This window comes from Salminus brasiliensis, chromosome 22 (genome assembly GCF_030463535.1).
Source record: "Salminus brasiliensis chromosome 22, fSalBra1.hap2, whole genome shotgun sequence".
Taxonomy (NCBI): Eukaryota; Metazoa; Chordata; class Actinopteri; order Characiformes; family Bryconidae; genus Salminus; species Salminus brasiliensis.
Window position 1 is genome coordinate 23,100,635 of NC_132899.1, and position 18,243 is coordinate 23,118,877.

Here is an 18,243-nt window from a genome sequence, read left to right on the forward strand (position 1 = left end):
TCTGAAAAGCATTGTAGAGCAATGTTAATAGAGAGGAACATTTTAGAACATTTTAAATGGAGGAGAACTGTAAATGGAGAACACCTTAGAGCAAAATTAATGAAGAAAGACCGTTGTAGAACATTATAGAACAGTGTGAATAGAAATGAACATTAAAGAGCATTGTGAATGGAGAACAACGAGAACAACATCTTGGAGCTGGATCAGTTTGAGGAGGAGAACATTCTAGGACAATATTAATGGAGAGCATTTGACAATCTCCACTCTTCTGTTTGTTGCCGTATGTTGAATTAGTGTTCTCCGGCCTTTGCTCTGCATTTGTTACTGTGTATGTGTGTGTTTGCACGTGCAGGAGGTTGAGGGGGTTTCTCCCGTGTGCCGCAGTGACGTGGGCTCTGTTTCCTCTGCAGGCTCTTTTCCTCAGGATGGACGTCTGCATGCTGGCCTGCACTGCCAGCCAGGGGCCAGAGCGAATGACAAAAACATCCTCCTGCCCTGCTACCTGCCCCTGTGGCCTTGTCCTGCTCCATGTGCATTCTCTTGTTTGCAGGAAGACGTAGGTTTCCTGTGTGAAAGCGATTGGCTGTGGCTGGAGGTAATGTTCTCGCACACAGACACAGACTGTCATCTAAACTACTTCAGGCACTTCTTATAGTGGCAGCTGTTTTCGGATCATCTAAATTTTGGTAGGGAACAGAGAGAAGCCTGCAGACTGAGTTTATTCTTCGTGGCTGTGTTTTGTGGTGAGTGAAATGAGAAGCTTGTATCTGTACCATTATTATCTGTAAATAATTATGCTATAGGTTTATGACTGATATGGTGATAGTGATGTTATCTGTGGTGGTCTGTGGAGCAGCATATAGTAACACTTTACCTACCTACATCTGGCCTTCATAGCACATTCATAAGCATCGAATAACCTTTAAAAAGCAGTGCTTAACCCTTTACACTCCAAGGCTTATCACACATTAGGGTGTATTACTCAGTAACTACAGGGACTTCTGTACAAACTAGTGGAGATATTCTTTGGTAACGGAACACTTTCGGCTCACCAGGGGGCCATAGGCTGTCTAAGGGGTTAAGGTAAGTATAATGAAGAATTTTCAAGATGACTTAAGATCTATGCAGATTCTATCTATGCAGATAGAATGAAGTAAATACCATTGTATTGGCACAAGGGCCCTTTGTTGCAGATATGACTACCTTGATTAGATTAACTAGACCTCTGTCATTTGTTCTCAGTTCAACTACTGAGTTGTGCATAAATACTTAGTTCTGTGTTTTATCTGCATTATTTAATGTTTTTTTTCATTGCACTGTGTTCCGAAATTAAACTGAAAGGTATCTGCAAAATCAGAGAATGTAAACAGCATCTTTCACTGGACAAAAGTATTGGGACACCTGCTGATTCATTCTTTCTTCCAAAATCAAGGGTATTGCATTCAGTGACAAGAGCATTAGTGAGTATGTTGGATGATGGCCAACTTACCTCATCCCAAACTTCCCAACTCATTCGCAAAAGTGTTGGATGGAGCACCATCTTTTGAGAACAGTTACACTGCTACACAGCTCAATGCTGGGGCGCTTTCTACCCCTCTAGCCCTCGCCTAGCATTAGGCATAATGCTGACAGGTTCATGTTTACCTGGTCTAGAGAGTCCTATTGTATTGGCTGTAGTTCTGTACAGGGACTAGACAAGCTGTGTGTGTGTGCACACCGTCAGCAATGGCTTCAACCTAAATGGGTGTCCACAAACATTTGGACATATAGTGTGTCTATGACGCTCGTAGGGTAATTAAGCAACACAACTTGGAGCAGAGTTTTAAAAAATCTCATCTTTTAAAAAATATTTTATTCACACATTCCACTGCTTTGCTAAGCTAAGACACCAAGATAATGTGTCCACATGAGTAAATGTGTGTTTTTACAGGAAATATTAACAATTTCTAAAGTTTTGGGTCAGAGTATCTCTTCACTTAGTGCTATAGGTCACATGGGGTCTCATTATTGTGAGAACTGAGATTGTTCTGAACATTTTGATATGAAACATGTGGGTCATCTCATATGCAAGTGCCTTTAAAAAAGAATTTAAGAAGAAATGCAAATCGAGAAAATGCCCATAGACTCCTGAGGGTTAAACTGAGGAGCTGACCATTTATTTTCTTATCAGCTAGCACTAGGCTGATTGGCTTTGACTAGAAGAGTCCTAATTAATAGGCTAAACTGCTTCTCCATTCATTCAGGTAGAAACTGTTTCACCTAAGCTTTAGAATAAGTAAAAACAAATAAGTAGAGTTCCTTCTTATGTATAGGCATACTAAGCCATACTCCAAATAAGCCAACTCCAAAACAGTGTTGGGCTTTAAATCTATCACCAGTAATAAAATAAGCCACTGTAAGAACAAGCCAATCACTTTGTCCAGTCCGTATTTCATTTGTTCTGACAGTTAGCAGAGATGAGATATGAGGATATCAGGGGGAATAGGAACCAAGGAACCTTGTTTAAGAGTGGTAACACCCTCAACCATGATAAAATCACAGTTACTCACAGCCTCTCTTGGCTCATTGCTTTATTCATGTCCACAGTATGTCACGATTACTGTCTTCCCTAATTACAACACATGGTTATCACGTGCCTGGAGCACTCTGTGTTCTATTTTGGAATGCGAATGTTCCCTGCCTTTCAATGACTTCAGCAGGGACCTTTAGTAGTCCAACCGCTAAGCTTCTCCTGATGGATCTACAGCATGTGCGCTCTATAGTACCTTTACTAGCTCCTGATGGATTTATGACATTGTCATCGGGTCATTAGGCCGAAATTTGCTTGTTTATGGAATGAATCCCATTGAAAAAGCTCTGCTCATTAGAGAGGGCTATTTTTCTGCCTGTGTGCCCAGAGACTTCGCTGCCCCGGCTCCCCAGGGCTCAGTTACAGCTCCGGCTATTTCCAGCTGACCAGCTGTGATGAAGACATGCCAGCAGGACTCTCGGGTTTAGCCAAGACAGAAGCCTCAGCCTCATTCGCTCCTCCGACATCCATCACTCAACTTTAAGTGTGTGCGTGTAATGCGTAGACTGCTGCATTTGTGTGTATGCACCAGAGACCCTGAAAGACCTTTAGCTGTAAATCTACAGGAACAGACAAAATACGGGTGCATGTTGGGATCCTTTCAGACAGTCTTTCTTGCCTGCTGATTTACTATGTAGAGGTGAACGGTCACTCATGCTTCTGACACCAGCTCCGTCTGTTTCCTCTGCACGAGATACAGCAAGAGGGGTGCAAAAATCTGCTAATTTGCTGTTCCATGGTCTTCCCACGAGTGTGTGCTTTTGTAGTAAGTGTTGGGCAAGTGTTTGAGAACTTCAGCAAAAGTCTAATTCAACCCTAATGATGATATGATCTATATCATCATTAGAGCGCATTTACCACAGTGCACTCTAATGTAAATACAACACCTTTTACCTCTTAGTCAATGAGAACTACTTTACATAACCTTACAAATGAGAGTTGCATATGATTTCTGCCTTATTTTGTTTTATCAGAATGAATTATTCTAATATTCTAATACTGGATTGAATTCCAGCAGGGTACTGTAATAGGAATTTCACCATTGCAACAAATCACTTTGTGAATTTTCCTGTCTGATAGATATTTCACTGTGATCAACTGTGAGTGGTATTATTGAAAAGTGAAATCGTTTAGGAACCACTTCAACTCAGTGAGGTCCCAGAGTGCTGAGTTGAACAGTGCATCCAACGTTCTGCTGACTCGATAACTGTAGAGTTTCAAACCTGCTGTTAGAACTGCACAAGGGGACCAACTCCACATTAATGTCTATGGATTTAGAATGGGATGTCACAAAAGCTCCTATAGGTGTGTAATGTGTAGGTGTCCCAGTACTTTTGTCCATATAGTGTATATTGCATTTATGTTCTCTATTCAATTCTGCCTTTTTACAGTGTTCCACACCAACCCCTTATTACACTGTACCTCATTCTGCTCAGATTGCACATCAGCTACTTCGCACTTCTGATTAGCTGCATTTCATTAGCCTGTATTTGGACTTTTTCTAAATGACAAAGTTGAATCTAATGTAATCAAATCTAAAATTATAAAAAATATTTTTTTTCCACCATTGAATAAAGGCTATTCAATCATGCAACGGTATCTAAGAACAGTGATTGTGGGATAAGCATGGACAGGTCAGTTGTTGAGTGGATAGTCTTGCCAAGCTGTGACTTTAGTCTTTGACGTGGCTCACAGTGGCCTGCAATCATGGCAAGTGTCCAGAGAGCGCCGCTCCTGCACATGACGAGCTCACGCTGGGTTCCGAGACCGTTGCGTAATGTTGCCCAGTCGCTCGCTCACTATCCAGGGCATGGCTTCCCAGAGATGGTCAGCTCAGTCTGAGTCTGCGGATCAGGTATCCTCCTGTCTCTGCAGCAGGGCCTGCCAGCAGGTGTTTTGGCACTTTCACACAGGCACAAAATAGAGGAGCCAGCTATGGCCGGGGTAGGGGGGGGGGGGGCAGTGGTTTCTCTTTCCTCCTTCATGTTGGCATCCAAAAAGAGGTCTTTTCCCTCTGGCTGTGTGTAAGCATTGGGCAAGCATGGCAGCAAGCCACACCACCAGACAGTGGCCGAGTGTTTGTGGTGAAGCTGAACCAGGAGACATGGATGGTTCTGACGTGCTAATACGTCTACTTGATTTCTCAAGTCCTTGAGTTAAAAATGATTTCTGTAGTGGTTCCATTATCATTTCTAGTGGTCAGATGATTGTAGCAGATAGGGTGCCGATAATTCTGGGTGTAAAATGAGACCGCCAAATGCTGAAGATTCCAAGCCATTTTCAGTTGTCAACCTCAAGAGAAAACCAATGGAGCTGTCAGTAACAGCTGGTTATGACAGTTAGAGGTTTTCTTCTCCCTTTAACAGGTGTGGCTGTAACATCTTTGAGAGTTTCAGCTTGAGAGGATCTGAACATCAACACCTAAGTAGACTCTTTAGCTCATTTTTGGATATTCTTGATAGTCATAAGTCATCCTGTATTTGCTTGGTACATTCTTAACCAGTAATCAGCAGTTTTAGCTCAACTAAAGCTTTGCTGCTAACGTTAGTTCGTCATTTTTATGTTTGTCTAAAGTTCTACTTCAGCCTGTTTTCGCTTGTCATGTGCAATTGTAATTTATTTGGGTATCTGATGGTTTGATTTCCGCTCTGGCTTGAGATATTAAATAGCCATGTTAATGACTATGTGGAAGTAGTTAACAGTAGTATCACTACAACCGTCTCAGTGTGTTTTGGACCGAAATATAGAGTGTGCAACTGGAGCAGGGTATAGGCCAGTGTGCCAGTTGGCTGGGGTCACTGAATGTCCCTCCATCTCTCTCGCTCTGTCTCTTGCGCGCGCTGGGATTTCCCTGCTCAGCTACTGGCCTGTCTCTGATTTTACAGCCATGGTAGCTTTACAGCAAGTTCTATAATAGGCTAGGTCTTCAACACTTGAGGCTTGGCTCTTGAACCGGCACACATGCTTAAAAACAAAGGTGCCAGGAGCATTTTTTAGAGCAAAAACATTGAAGAACCTAGAGAACCTTTCAAAAGATGCCTCTGTAAAGAACCGCGTTTGTCAGTGAGGTGTGGAAGTGTGAGGAACAGCTTTTAAGTTATGTAAAGGTTCAATTTCTTCTTTTAAATCTTTTCTAAAGCTGTCCACCCAACCTAAGACCAATTGAAGAACCTTTATTTTTTACAAATGTGACTCTCCAGTCTCTTTACTCATTAATGTTTGTAATGACATCCATTTCCCATGAGGCAGTGTGTGTGTGTGTGTGTGTGTGTGTGTGTTGGGAGGGGACTGGAGCAACTCTCTTTTGGCTCAGCTTCCGCTTATGTGAGTGAGATGTCAGCCAGGCTTGTGGTGAATGGCCTTTTTTTTAACGACCGTGTGAACTCCGTCCTTCCGTAAACACGGAGTAGAGAAGAGGAAACACGTGAGAATCCTCACAGCTGTCCGGCTGCCCTAAGATTACAAAAACAGTGAAAAATATCACAGTGCTGCTCCTCAACACCACTACTGTCTTATACTCATATCCTCTTCCTATATGTAGGCTGTGTTTGTTTCACTTTACTTTACTTCATATTTTACACAATGCAGGGTTACCCCAAACAAAATCAGCTGTATATCTTATTATTTCACACGAAACTACTGACAGTTGGTTAAAAGATATCAGACAATAAATGTATCATATATGCAGTAACTACACTCTTAAAAATGTCATTTTAATGGCTTATAGAAAAGTCAGTGGTGGGGTTCAGATTGGCTCAATGGTCTAATGCGCTTCTACTATGGCCCAGGGGTCATCAGTTTGAACCCTAGGCCAAGGTGCCTTACCGTCAGCGGACAGAGTCCAAGAGAGTACAACTGGCCGTACGCTCTCCCCGGGTAGGTAGATGGTGCTCTCTTCCCTCATCGCAATTTTAAAAGAGTCGTTGGCCGGCTTCGCATGAATCAGAAGAGACATGTGTCCGTACATTTCTAGTGTTGGGAGCTTGCTAGTGCTAGGGGAGCTATGAAAGGGTAATTGGTGGGCAGCGCCAAATTGGGAGAAAAATGAAAAATTCAACAAATTATAAAAGAAAAAACAAGAAACGGTAAAGTAAACCTGAGGGAGCTTCCTTTAATAGAAGTCAGTGTAAAAGATTTTATTTCAGGCCATTTTGGAGCATTTGGATACAATGTACAATCACAACTGTAAGATGCACATTATCTCAAAAAGTTTGAAAACAAACCCAGCAAAAATGTAAATACAAGGTTTTAACGGCAGCAACAATATATAGAAGCTTTTTGTATCAATAAATAGTTCTTTTCTACTATAGGAAACATCTTGATCTTTTAAGGAATGGTTCTGTGTTGCACCAAATTGGTCTGCAAGTCAAAGAATCATTTTTGCATTTTGCAGTACAATGCTATTAATATACAGTAAAAGAATGACTTGCTGTGTTCTGGGCCTTCCTATAAACCCCCCCTCCCAACTGACAGAAGCACATGAGTCTTAGATTTGCACTTAATGTTTTACTTATGCTTCACACATTTTAACACCATGTTTTCCTGCAAGCAGTGCGATGTTTAGTTCAAGTTCTGCACTTTTACTCTCAGCCTTGCTGCCAATCCAAACAAGCAGCTTCCCTTATGGAAGACTATCATATTCTTCCTGCTATGGAGCGATTAGATCTGTGTGTCAGGACTCTTCAGAACCTTGGTGAATCCCCTGGGAACCCGATACATGCTAGCAGCGCAAAGACAGGCGCTCAGCCTGACCAAGCTTTTTATTTTTAAATTACAGTGACACAGCATTCAGGAAAATCTATCAAACGTACTTGCCCATTTAAGTCCTACTGCTACTTGCAGAGTTAGATTAAGACCCGGTGTGACAGAAAGCGCTGTCACCATGTGTCTGTCACGAGGGATGTTCCTCCTGTGTGTGGCCAGAAAGAAATGTGACAGCATTATGGCTATTGCCACGGCAACATTTTGCCCCATTTTGGTAGGAATGTGGATTTTGCTGTTGCTGTAAGCAGACACACACCAACTTTAGACCATCTGAGGAGAGCTGCACTGGAGCTTTAGGCAGTGTTTAAGCAAGGTGTTAGCCTGCCTGTGTCTGGTTTTTTTTGGATACACACAGAAGTGCAACACTGAGGGTAGTCACAAGGTGGCAGCACTTTCTGAAATACACAGTATGTGCAATATACAGTGTCAATGTATGCAATGTCCTAGTATCAAAATTCCAAATAATGAGTACAGTGAGTGCTGTGTAATGATGACTACATATGAACACACATCTTTCATCTTTCTCTTTTTAGGATGGGCATCGCAGTGCTCTCACTCACAAAGTTTGAATGGATGGGAGTCTTGGCAGATATCACTCATCTTTTCCAGCAGTCTTTATATTAATTCCTGAGTATTTGGCCCGCTTGTTAAACCCCTTAACGCTCCAAGGCTTATTACACACTAAGCTGTAGTACACAGTAACTACAGGAACTTCTGCCCAAACTGGTGAGGCTATTCTCTGGTAATAGTAATAACACTTTTAGACTTTTTAAGGGTTTAAGAGGATACACTGTTGATGAATAAGGAACAGTATAATATTTTAATCTCATTCCGTCTCCGCACAGTGGGGTTAGTTTTAAAGGAACAGTTTGGCGAAAGATCAGAAAAACATGACTGATCATCTACCCCATGTAGTTGATCAGCCAAGACGTGTTTGATATCTTATTTGATTTATAGGTTAGTCTAAAACAGGTGATGCTTGGCTAATGTTGTTAACAAACACTGAATTTGGACTGTCACCAATCTTATCTCTGTAAATATACGCCTTAATACACTAATGCATAGTCAATTGAACCATGCCAATTTTTCTGTGCAAAACAAAAGAAGCTGTAGATGTGTTTTGAGCAGGTTGAGAGATGTTTTGTGGGGTGTATTTACAGAGATGAGATTGGTGACAGTTTAAGTCCAGTGTTTGTTAGCAATGTTAGCCTAGCACCTTCTGTTTCAAACTAAAGAAGCAGATATCAAACATGCCTGGGCTGATTGATTGCATCTGGGGTAAGAGATCAATCATGGACATATACATATTATAATATTTAATAATAATATTTGTCAGACTACTCCTTTAAGGCAGTGTTAAAACTAAACCAAAGCAATCAATAAGAGACCTCCAACTTCAGGGTATGTACTTTCACTACACTTTACTACACATGTACTGTACATAAGAAGTATTGCACTAATATTTGCTCTCCTACTTTCTACTCTCATCCGGTCTTATCCTGAAAAACGCTTGAGGTGTAAGAGCAGAACACGCTGTAACGTACACAGTGCTAGCAGCCACGCTTGGGTTTTCTCTCGGAGCTCAGCCACCTCCCTTATTTAGACTGTTCAACTGTTCATTGGCAGAGCCAGTGCTGCCTCAGCCTGACCTCATTTCTGACTCCCCACATCAAATGTGGACAAACAGTTCACACACATATTCAAAGCCCTGTCCACAATAACACACACTCATGAACTTTTATAGTATCTACTCATCATAAATCAATTTAATGATGTTACTAAAGACTTCATTTCTCAAAAACTAATCATACCCTATATACATTTTTATACAAATGTCTAGTCACCCACTCACCAATTTAACCTTGTCACAGAACAGTTTTGCACATTTTAATGTACAAAAATGTTTTTATTATTATTATTATTATTTATTTACTTAATTTAACAAATTGAGTATGCATACATGTTAGTACAAAAAGTTAAATCCTTTAAATAAATAGAAATTATGCTTTAAAATTAGTTTTTTTTTATTAAACTGAGAAAGTCAACAAAATTTAATTCTAACAGGGGTGTCTAAACTTTTGCAAATGACTATAGGGAAAATCAGCATTTGCTTAGAGCAGTTAAAAGTACCACAGACAGAAAACCTGAAGGAGATATACTTATGTTTACAAAGGCTATCTATACTGCTGTGCTACGGTATAGGACACCCTCTTGACGTTTCCAAAAAAGGCGTCAGCAGTTGAAGGCGGATGTCTCGTTTTTGTCCTCTACCCAGAATGCAACAGAGCGGCAGACGAGCAGGGCTGACGTGGTGGCATAGCGCGCAGCTCTCAGCACCACTGGCTCTATTTTGCCTGCTCAGAATAAGCCTAATGGCATCCAATTACACAGCTCTTACGGATTGTTTGGTGTCATCTGTTGGAGGGATATGATGATTCTGCTCTTCGAGTGTAAAGGGACACCGCAGGGTTCTCGCCATCCTTTTTTTTTTTTTTTTTAAACCATCTTATGCCTCAACTGGTAATGGCAGAAGATCAAGCATAATTACACTAACGAGACTTCAGCTATTTCGATAGAAGTGCATTTTCTTTTTTCTTTTAAGCCATCTGGCTTGGCCACCTCAAATGACATTCTGGGATTGTTGCAGTTGCTCGCAGTGGACTTGTTTAGATCGTAAATCATTTTTGAGATTCAATAAAGCAGAGGCAGAACCCTTTACTTTAGCATCGGCTGGTGGTAATAGAATATAGAGCTTTTTACCAAATTACCAAATTATTTACCAATTGTAAGTCATTAAATAATTCGATAATTAAATGTAAGAGAGAGTCCAAGCTATAGAAATGGACTTAACTGAGCAAAAACAAACTATATAGATCTTTTTAAATATTTCAGAAATACACTATTTGGCCAGATGTACAAATGTTGCAGCCGTAATAGTTTCTACTGGCTTTACACTCGATGTTAGAACATTGCTGTGAGAGTTTGAAAGCAGTGAGAGACATAGTGAGGTCAGGGGGGGATGTACCGTTACCAGGATACAAAAAAAACAGTATAGCTGTACTCTGCTACAGTTGCAGAACAAACACAGTAATCAGATTACAGTCACCTATTCAGAAATAGAGTGATTACTGTCAGGTTTACATTAAACTCCTCTTATATAGCACCCCTGGTGGGTTTCGTTCATGTGTTGCCCACTACTTAAACCTTTAATTTGTCCATAGTTTTGATTTCTCTGATTATCACAGTTATGATAATGCTAATATTCGCTGCACTGCCGTGTTAACACCATGCTAACAGTGGTGTGCATTGCCACACTGGGTTTAATATCTCTAATGTCAGCTGAGGCTTAAACACTGACATTTGAAGCGTGTGAGACATTTAAGTAGCGTATTATTTACTTCGTATGAATGATGCATGCAAAAACTACTGGAGTGCTAACAGCTTTCCCTTATGCTGAGCGTCAGGCACAGGCGTTTGAGGCATATGTAATTTAACCACCAGTTGGCCTACTGAATGAGGCATCACACAGCTCCCATTGTACAGACATGACAAATGTGCGCTCAGTGATGATTTGTGTGGGACACAGTATTACTTGCCTATGTCCCCTATCTTCTCTGCAGTTCTACATCACACACATAGTTTGTCTTTATACTGTGTCAGAATGTCATGATAAATGGTCCAATAGAAATGCTCCAGAAGGACTAGCAATACAAAAAGGTTTTATTTATATATAATATATTTTATGACATTTTCAAATAGTATAGACTATTTGACAGCAGACTAATGCTCTGGCAATTGTGCCCCCTAGGAAAGTCCTAAAAAAAGGACATCAACAGAGTCCAACAGAGCGCAAGTGGCTCGCTCACTCTACGCATCACTTTAGTGTGATACTGGCTGGCATGGGCATCGGCTAGCCCTTATAATCATCATAAATCCCCCATCTGATGCCTCTGGTAGTCAGTACCATACTTACTCTATTGAACAAAATGGAAACTAGGAAAAATGTCGAAAAAGGCAGACAAATTTATTTTTGAGAGCCAAGTAATTATTAACAGTTCATCAAGAAGGTATTTTTTTATGTGACAGGCTTACTAGCATGTCTTGGCTAGTGGATAAAGTGGGACCTTGTTTTTTTAACACAGCTGTAAATTTGGGAATGCAGCTGCTAGCAGCATTTCAGAAACATGAGCACAGATGATGTATAATATATAGTCTCATTAAGACTCTGACTCTGGCTTTATTTACTCAAGAGACTTATAAGAATTAGATGGGGAATGATAATGAGCTGACCAATTTTACACTTTTGGTCACATCATGCTGACTTATAGTGCTCTTTCTTTTCTTATAATATGCATGTTGTGTGTTTTACATGGCATATTACTGTCTCTCCAGCACCTTCTCATTTATTCCTCTCACAGTTAAAGGCATGCACTATATGGAGTCTCAATACTGCATCTGTTCATTTTCTCTTGCCTCTCTTTCTCTGCCTTGTAGGGCTGGCTGTTTGGCCCAACTGTCTATACAGCTATACTGTATACACAAAGCTGCCAAGTCCAGTGGAAAAAGTGTCAGATGTCCATCCATTCATCTTATTCTTCATCAGGGATTTGACAGTAACTCCGATCAGCCTCAGAGCAGGCCTCTGTCAGAGCAGGCCCGAGAAAGTGCCAGGAATGCTCCGCAAGGAAACACGAGCTGCCTCTTCCTTCTCGCCATATGTCTGAATGAGCTACCATCTGTGGCACTTTTCACTCCTTATGTGTGGGCAAATGTGTCAGTGAACGAACATGCGCTGTCCACTGGGAACAATATCCTGGTGCTGAATGAGTGTGATGAGAAAAACAAAAAACTCCAGCATCAGCGATTTTGTTGCTAGCGGAGTGCCGCACCTCCACACTAGATTGATTTCTGTTTATGCAACAGGTTTTTACAAATCCAGACAAATGTCAGCCTACACAGGATCTAATTTTGACTACAGCATGTACAGTTGTGATCACAGAGGCAAAGAAGTTTAAATACACTCTTTATGGACATGAATATCATGGCAATGTTGGGCTAAAAGAGTTACAACACACATCTTTAATAGATATAAGCACATCTAACATACATCTAATATATATGTCCCACAACAAGTTGCACCTTGACCAAATGCTTTTGCTAGGCATTAGCAAGGTCTACTTCCAGACCTTGGCATCAACTCCTAGTAACCTGTACTTACTTACAGTAGTTTGAATTGATGATCTTGGAATCTGCAGTTGTTTAGAAACAGCTCCAAGAAACATTGTTGACCGAGCTGCTAGGACTTAAAATGAGTGCTGTCAAACAAACCCTTTTTATGTGGGCATTGAGAAACTACCAGCTGCAGCAGCCATCATCTGGCCTTCGCAAGTTGAGAGACATTTTGGAATTTTCAGCACCACTGAATTAATCATTTAAGTGGCTGTATGTTTATTAGTGAGCTTGAATGTATAATTATACCCTGGTTTCATTAAAAAAAATCTAATTAAAAAAATATATTTAAGCTGTATTTTGTAACTCATTCTGCCCCAGAAAAAGAACAGTTCAAAGAAATCACTGAAAGCCTAATATTGTTGCAGCATTCATGTCATGGGTATGAAAACTATGGAAACCTTCACTCAGTTATATATCAAAGAGTGAAAGACTGCTCTTTTAAAGCACTTACTACAAATTTCAAAGGCCTTGAGAAGTTTCTGGTGTCAGTCGAGTTCATATCTGTATAAAAATGGACAGACTTACCATTTTACTTTTAAGGGGGCCAGCAATAGCAACTACATCTAATTAAATTAAATAAAAAAAATGAAATTAAATCTACTTGTAATACTTTTTGACATTCACTTACTCACTTCAGTTGGTTTATAACTCCATACTTCCACAATTTATTAAAGTTATTATTTATTAAATTGTTTATACAGTACAAATCCTTTCACTTTGCTAGTTTCTCTGTACTTTTTTTTTTTTACTTCTGGCTACAACACATACAACACCTATACGTTATCACAACCTCCCTAAGACTGAGATTGAATGAGAGTAAGACTGAGTAGGTCCCCCTTGTGCCACAACATCACAACTGACCATTCAAAGGATGAATTCCACTAGACCTCTAAAGGTGTCCTGTGCTATCTAGCACCAAGATGTTAGCAGCAGATCCTTTAAGTCCTGTAAATTGTGAGGTGGAGCCTCCATGGATCACCCTTTTGTCACTTAAACCACTTTTGAAATGACTCGAAACACACCACAGGACCTGCTTAAAGTTTTGGAGATGCTCTTATAATATATATTAATATATGATATGGTTAATAATGGTATGGCTGACCCAGAACAATGCTGGTCTTTACTGCTGTAGCTTGTTGACATCCTCCTGCACTAAACATCTATGGCTGAAACTGTATTCTCAATAATGGCCTCAAGAGGGCATAAAAGTCCTCCTCTAGCCACTTCTCATCTCATCCATACCTTTGTCAGCTTAATTAGATGAGTTAGAATTATTTGCAATAGACCACAGATGTGATTAAGCTGTACCATTTGAGAGTGAAGTTTGTTATATCAGTTACTTAACAGCTCTTTCTCTTCCTACAGGTCTTCCTGTGCCTCTCGAAATTTGTGTTTGCACAGCCATTCCTCATCTGATTCAGAACAAGATTGAGATTTCGGTTGGTCAGAAGGGGCCTGAGTGGACTGGCAGTGGTGGTTATGATAGTGTCTATCTATCTTACATTTGGCTGGCTTGGGGGGTGCTGCCTTAACTCCTTCAGAAGGCAACCATTGCCAGTCCAGAATGTGCTTAATCAGTGAGATCCGGAGCGACAGCTGGAACTTTCAGTAGACCTATTTATCCAGGGGTTGTTGTGGAGGGGAACTAGAGAATGTTCAACATGCGTGAGAAATGCAATGTGTGCCAAAAGAGCGTGAGATCAGAGCCAATTGTGGGAGAGTTGGTAGCCTTGACCCTAGTGAAGCATTCTGCCCTACTTCATGATTAAAGCGCTTCTTGTTTTCCTGCCAGGAAGGCTTCCTGGTTCTTCTTCTTCACCATTGAGAATTTGTGGAACTTTTATTGGGAAATGTATGGTGAAGAAAAACCCAAACACTACACAACCCATTTTAGTCCACCCTTACTGTCTATTTACAGAAACGAACATATCTGCATAATCACATTTGCATAATTTATATATTAATTATTTACCCCCAATAGGCAACAGTGAGCAAAGACAGAGAAATTGTGTTCCAAAACATTCAGCAATCAACAAAACATGTCATTTGACCTGATTTGACTGCAAACGTTTGTGGACAGCAGTGGCAAATGTGTGGTTAGTTACGATCTTTAAAATCTTCAGGAACTCATGTTCTTGTATTGTCCATATACATACACACTTGTACAGTACAGTACAGTAGAATTCTTCTCTTCACATATCCCAGCTTAGAATGCTGTGGTCAGAGCGCAGGGTCTGCTGCTGTGATTGGGGGGAGAGTGGGTTAAAGGCTTTGCTCTACATATGGCTGCTCAGTGGACATGGGGTCTGTAAGACATTTCCCATGTAGCTCCACTAGGAGGCTCAGTGGGCTGTAAAAACAAATCTACCATCCTTTCCTCTCTGTATGATACATGCATTTGCTAGTTCAGACCATGCCTTAAACATATGATTGTAGTGTGGGTAACAAAGCTCAGAGAACTGGAGATCAAGGGAGCTTCTGCTTCGAGCAAGAAGGCCGGACCCTCTGGGGGCTTTGGATTGTGTTTATACTGTATGTGTCATGCACCTGAGCACACCAGCATGTAACGCGGTGGAGTTCCAGTAGTTAAGTTCGAGAGTGGTGCTCTGTTGCTGGCCCTATTTTCAGAAGGTCATGAGTTTGATCCCTGGTGATGTCATAGCCTTATATATTCTTACCTGGAAGTACAAGGCTGACCTTGACAGGGAGTATCGTCTCGTGGGTGGAAACAGACACAGTTAAAGAAAAAAACAGTAATTGTGACTGAGTGTATTGGGTACTGTAACCACCTACTACTTGCTACTGTAAGTCTAGAACGCATGTGAGTGTATGCGGCAGTTTGAGATCACTTTTGCTTTGTGAAATGATGCAATATCAGGCTGAAAGTAGCCAATCAAAAATGGGTAAATTGTCCCTGCTGGAGTAAATAGTCATCCAGTACTCAGTCCTCCAAACAAGCTGTAGCATATAAGCATTGATTGATTGGTTTTAATAGGCAAGAAAGCATTCCCCACATCATTACACCACCTCCCTCCACCAGCCTAGACTGTTGGCACAAGGCAGGTTGGGTCTATGGAATCATGATGATGATGCCAAATTCTGACCTAATCATCTGTGTGCCTCAGCAGAAATCGAGATTCATCAGATCTGGCTATGTTTTTCCAGTCTTCAGCTGTCCAGTTATGGTCTGTTGACCACTGCAGCCTCAGCCTTCTGTTCTTGGCTGACAAAAGTGGAACCCGTTGTGGTCCTCTGCTCTGCTCTTGTAGCCCATCTGCCTCAGCATGTTGTGCATTCTGAGACACTTGTCTGCTCACTGCAATATCCTGTCTGAGTTACTGGAGGCTTTCTGTCAGTTTGGCCTCCACAAGGCGTTTAAGTCTGCAGAACTGCCACTCGCTGTATGTGCTTTCTTTATTACACCATTCTAAATAAAGTCTAGTCTAGGTGTTCCAGGGTGTTCAGCAATTCTAGAAATACCCAAACCTGCCTGTCTGACACCAACAAACACAAAACAACTGATATGAACATTGAAGCTGTATGATTTTACGCATAATCGGCTAATTAGATATACAATGAATGTGTAGGCATACGGGTGTTTTCCTAATACAGTGCTTAGTGAGTGTTGATAGTTTAGACAACTATTTTCAGTGTAGTTCTATTTGTGTGTGTTCGCATGTGTGTGCGAGTGTGTGTGTTTACAGGGCGTGGGCAGACTCCAAGCGGAAGCTTTTAGGGGGTGTCTGCGGACACCTGTTAGACAAAGAGATGTTAATCCACAGGATACAAAAGCAGGAGATTAGTCCTGCCTCTCCACAGAAAGAGCCTCTCTACACACACACACTGATGACGAGTGTGTCTCAGAGCAGCGGGGTTCTCTGAGGATCATCATCTGCTAGCATGGGCAAGCGGTCTGGAGGTTTTTTTAGAGGTGTGTGTGTGTGTGTGTTGCATCTCTGACTTCGTCACAGCACCAATTGAGTCAGCTTTCTGTATGCCCCTCTGAGTCACCCATTTCAGCGTTGCCTAGTGACCATGGCGGGGGAAAATGTTTCCTCTTGCGTAGTCGCTGATGCCTGGCACCAATATTTATTCAAGCTCTGTTCTGAGAGGACAGGAGAAAATCTTACATACAGTCTCTGCTGATTGGATGAGTGTTCTTCCGGCTGGGAAAAAAAAAGAAAAAAGCTCCTGCCTCTGAATTCCGTACTCATATCTGTTTTTCACGGCTGCTTAATCAAGCTCTTGGTGTTTAATGGATCGGATACAAGTTATTTTCTAGGACAGACTTCAGAATACTGTGAAAATATCCAGTTGTTTTTTGGGAGATCTATAGATCATATCTGTAAAGTTCAGAGGTCCACAGAAGAAGAATTGAATAACACATCCCATGGCACTGTCCCCAAGCTTAGCAGATCCCAAGCATGGTAACATGTATATCTGATTCAGATACGTTTTACCTGGGGATGTAATGGTGCAATTTGAGTGGTTATCAGCAGGATCTGTAATTTTAATCCAGTATGAATGTACATGGCCTGCAGTTTTTACTGCTGAGTAATCATTCCAGAGTGAGTTATCGGTTATAATTCATGATAAAACCTCTTAAGCCTCTTTTATTCTGGCATCCCAAAAACAAACCTGAAACGAAGCTTGATTTGTCACAGTCTTGTTATACTTTTCCAATGAAGGCCTAATTAGAAAGACAATGAAAAGGCTATATCTTAAAGTTACTTATACAAATATACAGCATGAATTACATGTTTATTGGCAGCATTTGGTAAATTAAAAGAGCTCACTTTACTGTCCTAATGCCATTTCTGATCCCTGGAAGTTAGTTTTTGTAGTTTGTATTTCTTGATGATCCTGGGCTATCTGGGGTAGTTTGGAGGAACCATAGTTAATTATAGTTATTTTTTTTTTTAACCAATGGTCAAACCATCATTGTAAAGACCTCTATACATGAATGAAGCGTATGTCTATCTGAATATCTGAATAGATACCTGAGCCTGTTGCATCGCAAAGAAACACTCTACCTGGCATATCTCTCTGAGTATCAGCATATAAACAGGCTTTGCTCTTATACACAACGGTGAGGTAAATTATCTACAGTGTATTGCCACAGGGCTTCTGAATATTTTAAGCAGGCTTGTGGAAAGTGCGTTTGTTAGTGTGTGTGCATGTGTGTTTGTGTGTATGAAAGAGAGAGAGAGAGAGAGAGAGAGACAGATGCTTTAGCGATTTAAGTCGATGCATTTCACCGTCATCCAGCTCGTCTCTGGCCAGCTGGCATAAAAGGGCATCGTTGTTTTCCTCCCATTTGGACAGATTGTGGCTAATGGAAAAAGTGACTTATACCTCTCTTCCACTGTTTATGACGGTGCATGAGGCAGGCTTTAATGCGCTGGTTTCTGCCTGATCTCCTGTCCAATCCGAGCAAAGAAGGTGTGATGATGTCAGAAGCATCATGACATCAGCCGGAGGCACGTGGAGCATCCATTAATTCCTCTCAGATCAGTGACCACAGCAGGGCAGCGGATGTCTGTCGCAAACCATGGTTTACTATTGCACAGTGATACAGCAAACAACCACAAGTGGGTACAGTAGGCCAAACCCAGACTCAAGTAAAAGTCCTGCTGTTTCAGTGAAAGAATGACTCATGAAAAAGTTACATAAACCAC

General features: G+C 41.1%; 1 long non-coding RNA gene across 2 annotated transcripts; it reads left to right on the plus strand.

Annotated features, from left to right (window-relative positions):
- Positions 1-601: 601 nt before the first annotated feature.
- Positions 602-12,854, plus strand: LOC140544093 (uncharacterized). 2 transcript variants are annotated; one of them, XR_011978216.1, is made up of 3 exons: positions 602-743; positions 7,867-8,059; positions 11,828-12,854. It is a non-coding gene; the product is annotated as an uncharacterized lncRNA (long non-coding RNA). The 2 variants fall into 2 exon arrangements; XR_011978215.1 differs by lacking the exon at positions 7,867-8,059.
- The last annotated feature ends 5,389 nt before the right edge of the window (positions 12,855-18,243 follow it).